Below are 9,923 nucleotides of genomic sequence, written 5' to 3'. Positions count from 1 at the left end.
CACAAACTTATTTGTCAACATATTGTAAACATTCATATATTCAAGAACTAATTTGTCAACACTCACACCAAGTATATTCTTGTGTGTGTGTGTATATAATGCATAGTGTAAAGTTGTATACATTACTTTATAATGTCAGAGAGACGGTCGCTGTATTTTCATAGACTCAACAAAATGAAATCATAGTATCAAGTGGCGGGTTCCCAACCAAACGCATATTTCTTCTCAATGAGAATTTGTTTGAAGACATGTACTTTTGGAAAATATAATGAAATGAGTCGTGTTCTGAGAAAACTGAGCATAATGCATGTGCGTAAAATGTCGTCCCAGATTAGGCTGTGCAGTCCGCACAGGCTAATCAGGGACGACACTTTCCGCTTTTATGGTATTTTTAGTTTCAAGGAAGTCCCTTCTTACCGAAAATAAAGTTTAGGCGGAAAGTGTCGTCCATGATTAGCCTGTGCGGACTGCACAGGCTAATCTGAGATGACACTTTACGCACATGCATTAAGCCCAGTTTTCTCATCACAAGGCTAAAATATATCCGCAATTGTTGAATGTGTTAGATCTATGACAATATGCTTATATACATGTATACTATATCTAATGTGTTGGAAGTTGAACTCAAAGTATAATTTAATGTAATTATATTGAACAATTGTTTATTAATATTTGACTTATTACAAAAATCATGGCATTTTATTTAGAAAAATATCAGATAACTTCTACTTCGTACTTCCTACAGCCAATTGCTGACTATTTCAGGAAGGCCTTTTATAGGCAGATATGGACACTGTCGAGTCCGTTTCCTGGGAAGAACCAGTACTTGGTGTATATGGAGGAGATAATGAGAACGCTCCCCGAGTAGGGAGCGAACCCACGGATTCCCGATGGCTTGGCGGACACCTCATCCACTACACCACCGCGATCAGTTGTGATCACATGCGGAACGGTAAAATTAAACGATACGCCTGCCTTAACAATTTTGACACAACTGCTGGAAATTTCCAAATGGTTGCTTCACTTAATTAGACTGACCGTACATCTGATATCAAAGCGATTTCTTTTAATATATTTGCTTTATTATAAACGGTTATAATCATGTATGCATCTGTATAACTATCGTTTTGTCGTCTTGATCGCTAATGTGAAATATGCAACTTGGATTAACTATTAACTACTGGAATATGTCATTCAAGAGTTTATGGATACAGGGCATTGCTTAAATATTAATGTATATAATTTTTCAAGCTTAAATTACAGGTCGACATATTAATTTTGTTACATAGAAAGTGGTTAAACTATTAATCATGAACCATTATTTTGTTTCGAATTTAATAAATTTTTGATATTGGCTACTCGGGTGGACCGAATATCCGATGTTTTTGCCTATAAAAAGGATTTCATTCATTCAATTATAATTGCTAATATGACAATTAAAAATTTTCATTATGAGATCACGTTTCGGAATTGGAAATGGGTTCAACTCATCCATCGTATCATTCTTGATTCTGACTGTCTTAGTTTCATAAACAACATTGTCACCATTGAAGTATTCTTTATGAACGATTGTGCTGTTGTTGTTGTTGTTGTTTGGGGGGGGGGACAAACAAACTTCGTTGAAATTTTTGTGAAAATCTGTATTAACGTGTCGACAAAAATGGCGGACACACCGATAGCAACTGGCTCCCAGATTTATCAATCGCTGATCGGTCGATCGATATTTAGATAAGAGTTTGACTAACAGATGGCGAGATGTTAAATTGTACTGGTATTTGAAAAAAATCAATCATGGGTTATTAATATTGCAGCGTCCGAGTTTCATAAACTCTTTTTTAACATTCAAACCATAATTCATTAACGTTTTGTTTTAAAAATAAACTCGTTGATAAGTAATGTGAACCTGGGCATTCACCTTGTCGAGGAAAATGGCGGGCATCCCAATACCAACCGACTTCCAAATTGATAGATCGTTGACTGGTCGATCGATATTTACATGACAATTTGACTGATAGTTGGCATAAACTATTATATCAATTGTGGTTATGTTATTTGTTTTCAGAATATTAATATGTATAATTATTTTGACTCACCAGTGAAACAATTACTGTTGGAAGCAAATAGTTGAACATCTTCGCGAAGCTCTGAAACATATTTAAATAATCAAAATTATTATCACACACCAGTATATGCACAAGTACACATAAATGAACATAATTAACGTTACAACACTGTAATCTAAATACCAAAAAACTGATATAAAACTGAAGTAATAGCATCAATACAAATAATTTAAAATCGATTGAATCTTTTAATGCAGAAATTTCAATAGATTCCAAATTTTTAGTATAATCGATTTATTTTTTTAATAACCTAATTAAAATATTATTGAAATTATTTGTGACATTAATCAAATGCATTCAAGACTTTAAGTTTATACGTATTCTGTCATCCATCAAAACATTAACCGCCGATTCAACTTCACCTTAACCATTAGGTCATTAATTTTCTTTCAGTTCGAATAAAAAACAAGTATTTATAACCGTGATAATGATCATTCTACTTGTATATGCCTACCATTCGCAATTGTGTCAATCAGAGGAAAAAACTGTGTTTATACAGATTTAATATAAATACCCAATTATGTATGCATGAAATGTGTCATATTGGAATATTAGACCCATGTTTTTGCATTGAATTACAATATTTGGTAGTTAAACAGCTCGTTCTTTATCATAGGAACAATATTTCAAGCACTTCTGACGCATATCAGACATTCTTTTCACACTGACAGCAAACATAACAATTTTGTTACTAATCTTGCATTGATTTCAAGAAATTTATAATCATATTTCAATTCGTCGTACAAAATAATGGTGTTTGAAACAAATAAAGTTTTTTAATGCGTCATACCAAAACGCATAACAATATACATAAAGACAGACAGCATATAGTATTATCAAAAACGCATTGAATACAGAATACCAAAATAAAAATACGAATTTATATTTTATTGGGACATACCATGGAACCTTACGGTATAAATAAACATGTTTTAGTCAAACTCAAACACTTGAATTACTATTTAAAACGATATATAATAATAAGGTGGTTTTAGAACATTTTTTCCTACATATACAAAGTAACAAAAGGATATAGTATTCCTTACATTTTTTTCTCGGTGATAAATTTCAAACGATTCTAAAATTCCTCTATCCATGCAATTAAAGCAACAATGCTAAACATTCAGTGTATTTGAATATCAATTAGTTACTTACGTTATAAACGACTTTCTAGTAAGTATTTCACTACCACTGCAGTTCGACGATGTCTTCCTTTCCGTTTCCTTAAGCTACCAATTTTGTTTCAAAACTTGTTTAATTGATATAAAGTATAAATTCATAAACTAGTTAATGTTATTTCAGAAGACATGCTAAATTCCAAGTGCGTATTTTAAGTTACATAAGTAAATTTAATTCATCAATAAATTATTTCACTCGTCTATTCAAAAATTGCGGCTTTTGTAAACACAAAATTTGTTATTTTGCTTCTAAATAAATTTGCTATTTTTAATCAACGTTTCAAAGTTCGGTCCTCTTCACACCTTTATTGATACAAGTTTAATTAAATATTTTACTTCAAACGATGACAGTTAAATAACCTCTGTTTGTACAGCAGAGCGTGTCTTAACCAGCGGACCAATCACTCAACCACCAGACCATTCACTGAACAACTCGGTCGCGTGGGTGTTGTCGTGTGAACGTGAGAAGATGGCATGGTTGACCATGACGCAAATATACGTGGATTTTTTGTTCAATTGTGTTTTTTATTTGTATAAATGGCTCATAGCAGACGTATGCAACAGACAGCATAGGCGGTTTGTTGCAGAGTTGATTAAAAATCGGAAAACAGGAGATCGTCGATGGGTCTCTCACCTCAGTTATAATAGATACATAAGTTAAATTTTGACATACAAGATAACTACGAACCACTTTCCTATTGTCCTAAAGAGAAATCATACCCGTCATCTGGCAGCCTCACATAGAAACAAAAAAGATTTGTTAGGAAAATTTTGGACGGGAGCCTTACTTTATCAAGGAGCAGGATACCGTGACTTTGTGGAGTTCCCAATTAAACGTTAATGGATGTAAACACATCAGTAAATAATTTTTTCTTAAGATTTTCAACTGGTGCATAAAAGACAGATTGTTATGCTGCTGATGGCAATGTTAAAACTAAATCATCATAATTACTTTATTAAATACGCATGTGTTCTTGTTTAAAATTTATATTTTTACTGTATTCATGTATACGGCAAGGCTTCACGCAACGTGAAATTTTGTCACCGATTACAGACGTATTCAAGTATGTGTTCTTATATCTAAAGATATCGACACAAACTGCAAGAAAAACTGTCTTTTATGCATTAAAGATATTTGCAAATTTTATTTCACTAACTTAAGATATTTGCAAAAGTATAGTTCACAACGGTGTGTTAACATTCTGTCCAGCCCGTACGTAAGCCCCTGAAAACCCCGTTGATTCTGCAACCTGATATAAATAGTTCGAAATCCGTGTTGGCGTTTGATTATAAGATTGTTCAACTTCCTTAATCCATATTTGTCCTGTTTTGAAATTAAAACTGACAGAAAAAATAAATAAATCGGGTAACAAGGAAGAGGACCGGGGAATTGTTTTTCAAAATTATTTTGAAATCCGAAAAGCAGTTTCTAATAAGCTTTTATTTAACGTAATAATTTACAATTCCTCACTATGACACCCTAATTAATAAAAAAAACGTATTAATTTGTTTTAGAATAAATTATTGTTTTTAAATGACATAAATATATTTTTTAATTTTAATAAAAACTTTTATAAGTTTTTGTATTGTTAAATGGTTCACGCAACCATGTTCCATCCCGGTTGTCATTTTGATTTCAAATTTTATCGAACTTTCTAACACGATTCGCATGTCAGCAAATGAACCTCCGATGGGAAGTCAGCACTTGCAACGTTTCTTTTCAAAATAGGGCGACGCTATTCTTACATGCATACATAACAATTTGATTCAAGCATATTAACATGGAAACCCTATATTAATAATCCATGATTGTTGTTTTTGAAATACAAGTAAAATCAAATTAACATGTCGCCATCTTATATATCGACCAATCAGCGATCAATTAATCTGGGAGCCGGTTGCCATCGGTTTCCCCGCCATTTTCCTCCACAAGCTGATATCGAGGTTCACAGTGTTTTTCATGCGACTTTCATCATTTTCTCTAAACGACTTTAATGAAAATGGTTTAATGATGTCATAGGGGTTGTGTAATTCATACAGTCAGTAACAAGTATAATAAGTTGGCGGTGTCGAATCCATTTCTAAAGCAGAAAAGTGATCTTGACAAGTGAAGGTGGCAGCTTCAACGTATAGAATTATCAAATTCTCCGTTAAAGAACATTAATATATTTTCGAATATGACCCAAAATATTTGTGTGCGGCATTTTCCATTATAACAATTGATATAAGTATCACATTAGCAATGTAAATCACGTTTTAATGGTTGAACAAAATAAGGGTGCATGAATTACAGTGTTTGCACCATTTTCTAATAAAAAAAAGATGATTCCATTGTGTAAAACTGTAATCTCAGTTTTAAAAATCATACAATAATGCTAAAACAACGTTCTATATTTTTAAACGAATGAATCATAGATTCAAGTAATTAATAGTATACCACGATTTGCAGATATCTCAGTAGCGATCTAGACAACAATGCGATAGTTATACAAACGTATCAACGTTTAGTCGAATACTACCTGCAAGTATATGTTTAGATTAAATGTTATATAAGGAATAATTATGAAATGAACGAAAATGCTTTAAAATCAGATGTAGGGTCAGTCTCAAATAGCGATGCAACAATGTATATGTCCAGCAGTTGTCTCAACATTATTTTAAACTGTCAAAGCATATGCTTATTTTGCTCTTCCGCATGTGTAAACAAAGCTGCTTTAGATCGGTTTATTTAAGAGAATAACATAAAAAAATAACTGGTTTAAATTATAAGCTCGATGACGTTATATAAAACTGATCACTATCACGTAGTGCGCCATAATGAATGAACATCATCTACTGATTTTCTGATAAATATCTATATAACCATATGCAGTGAATCAGTTTTCGTACCTGGTTTATTGAGCAGTTTTGTACATTGCAGCTGGACGGAAGTTGATTAACTGAATTTTCGATAAAGGAATGAAAACACGAGTTTTGAACGAGTTTGAACTAACTAAACTATGAAGTAATTAATCAGAAGGAGTAGTTGGACAACTGTTGAAGAATTCAATCATATATATGAATCAAAATGCACAACCTTGCAAGTGTTGACCCATTCAATCCTAGAGAAATGCACCGGTATGCACAACTGGACGAGTGGTGACCATTGCAATCCTGCATTAATGCATAAGAAATTTGTCGCATTCGAACGAATGTTGATTCACTAAATCATTGATTAAGGAATGATAAATCGCAATTATGCGGGTATTAACTATCTAAGTCCCTGATTAAGAAATCAACCTAAAGGCGCAAATGGACGAGCATTGACCATCGTAATACTTGATTAAGGAATGAAAAGTCAGAAATGGACGAGTATTTGCTGACTGAATTTTTTATTAAGGAGTGAGAAGTCACGGCTTGTAAAGTTTTGCCCACTGAATCCACTTTATTACGGAATGATAACTTGCACCTTGACCAATGTTGACCAGCCCAGTCCTCGATTTACAAATGAGACGACCCAACCGGACGAGTGTTGATGAACTCATTTCTTGATTAATTAATCAGTAGTCACAACTGGACAAATGCTTACGAGCTCCATGATCGATTAAAGAATCAGAAGTCGTAACTGTACGAGTGTTGATTAACTCAATGATTTATTCAAGAATCACAATTGATCAAGTGACTGTTAAACATTGTAAGTTCGAGTACCGGGTACATGCTGATTGGAAGCACATATTAATCTGATTATATATGGTACGATGGTATGTCAGTTATTTCACATTTGATTTAAATACCATTTTCAGTCTCGATTCACATAGACGAATGTCTTCTTTTAAGGGAGTGGGCTGATGATCTTTGTCAAAGTTATTCAACTAACAAAACATATTAACTCATTTGGTAATTATCAAAATGTTATTCGTCATTTATTCGCAATATTTAATCAAACAGCACGCCTACATTAGTGGTAATAATATTATTTACGCTTAACAAATAATTTAAGACATTCTGAACTTATTTATTTCATCTCATTATCAGACAATCATCAGACATGACGAAAACAGTTACTGGCGCATGAATTATTCAATCCAAAACGTGGGCGTATTCACAGAATTAAGTCAGAACATCTCAACATCTACAAATATGTACTTTCCTAAAAAATTATAACCTTAATCGAACAACTTAATGGTCAAATGAAATATTGGCAAAGTGATCTTAACGAAACCCAATTATTATCAGCTGAATGTCGATAGACTCTTGAATAGTCTATTCAAGTTCCCCTTGGTTAAAAGGGTTGAAGATCGGTTCTCAACATCAATTTTTGTTACTCGTAAAAATGTTGTTGTTGCTGTTGTTTTGTATGGATTAATGTTGATGGTAGCGCAAACGTTCGATATATGTGATGAAGTACTTGTGTAATACATGTTTTGCACATGCGGCACGAGATTGTGTTCCACATGGCTGAATTTACGATCGACCATTTGTTTGCCGTCGTATTGCACATGCACAATTTTTAATCAAATATTAGAACATTCACTTGGAGACATTTCAAACATAACTCTTTTAAAACTTTTATATCTCAGTTATAAGTTAAGATATTGATTTAACATTTTTACATATTATCATGTGTCTTCATTATGAACAAGCTGACGATTAAATCATCCATCCGTTACGATCGGACGCTTTTGCACGTGGGGTATTATATTTGTATTCGTTGAAATAATGACACGCGAAATAATTCTAAATTTATTTGAATTTTATGATTTAAGGTGAATCCTTAAACCAGTAAAACATAAAATTGATTAAAAAAAATGTATGGCTTATTACAATATTCAGAAGCGCAACCGCGCACTTTGGCTCATTGCAGGCTATCTACCCCACGTGCTAAAGAGTCGGATCGCAACGGATGGATGATTTTATGGTTTGCTTGCGCCGAATGTAGTCAAATGATCACATTTGAATATTTGTTTTCAATATCTTAACTCATAACAGATATATTTTCAAGTTTGAAAAGTGTTGCGTTAAAAAAGTCGTCCAATTCATTTGTAGTCAGCCTGCACAACGCAAGAATGTACGGTTGCGCTCATAATTATTCATATGAGCCATACATTTTTTTATTTAGTTTTATGTTTTTCTGTTATGAGAATCCACCTTAAAAGATGAAATTGAAATAAATTTAGAATAATATCGCATTTAAAAAATCTAACATTTTTCAAGCAAAATTAAACGCATTCACTTTTAAGAGTAAAGTAAATCATTGATACTGAAGTAGTTCGTTAAAATGTAAATTATGCATGTAATGTTTGTGTTCTTCAACATTTTTTGGATAACTTCGAAGTATTGCTTGTATGATTGTAAGCAGTATTTCCTATGTGCATCAACTTGACAATCGGATTTCAAATACATACATTTGCGCTGAACACGGTATTTTGAGTGGGACGAATAAATTGAAATGTCATAGTATTTATCGCAGTAATCTGAAAGCCGGCCAACCATGAGTGCAACGAATAAAGAATGACGTCTGCCATTCGTTCTAAATGATTATTTTATCGAAAGAAACTATCTTAATTACAAACGACGGAAGAGGACAAGGTATTACAAAAAGGTTAGAAAGTGGCGACAGTTTTTGCTATTTTTTAATCTTGAGAATTATAGACTTTTATAAATGACGTTCTCCTTACGCAATTAAATGTTACGAAACAGTCAACATACACTTAATTTTAAAAAGGTGTCACTAATTCATAATTTTTATTATTAAATGTTTGTTTTATCGAATTAAAATAATAAATAAATTTAAAATACATTTCATCATTTGAGCCTTAGTATATTTAAATAAAATAACGATACAATTGTGTGAAGGTTAAACTAAAGTATACGGGTACTTAGATATAAAAGACTGTACAAACATTTTGCCTAAAAAATGTTAGTATATCCTCATAATGAAGTCATCTTTTCTAACAAAATGCTCGTCGAACTTTCATTTAATATGAAAACACAACTACCGTTTTAACTACTCATTTAAACACCAAAATGTCTCGAACCTGAGTACAACATATTAATATCTTACATACAAAATTATTATCATCACAATTTCAAAAATATTTATCAAAAAATATTTAAAGGTAGTTAATGTTTTCATTATCTTAATGTATTATCAGTGTCTCATTGTCGGATACCCACGGCTGCTGATTACGCTCCGCTTATCTATCAGGAATGGGCAGTAACGTAATGAATAGACCCGGGATGTCCTTTGACAGGTGATCCATGAATCGACTGCAGGAGAACGGCTTTTGTTTGTACATAAGAGTCGATGCTGTCAATGTGCATGTTCAGGTCTTGTTCCGAATGATGAGAGTGCCGTAAGTGCTTAAAGGATCCGAACTCAACCTTTATTGGTTTTCGGGGGACAAACAGCGATGTATCGAAAATTATTGCTGCGACGATATAGAAGTATTCTTTAAAAAGGTAAACCAATTACGAACGCGTAACTTATTTATAGTGTATTAAATATGACCTACGAATAGGAGGTTCAAGTTTCGAGTCTCACACGGGGGTGATTTCTGTATTTGCCGAGTGCCTCCTTTATTAAGTTGTTATCGTGGGTTCAAAGTTAAATTCCTGTCACGCGCTATTCTATGTCAAGCGG

Source organism: Dreissena polymorpha, chromosome 16 (assembly GCF_020536995.1).
Source record: "Dreissena polymorpha isolate Duluth1 chromosome 16, UMN_Dpol_1.0, whole genome shotgun sequence".
In the NCBI taxonomy this organism is placed as follows: Eukaryota; Metazoa; Mollusca; class Bivalvia; order Myida; family Dreissenidae; genus Dreissena; species Dreissena polymorpha.
The sequence above is the reverse complement of the archived record's forward strand: the minus strand, read 5'-3'. Positions refer to the sequence as shown.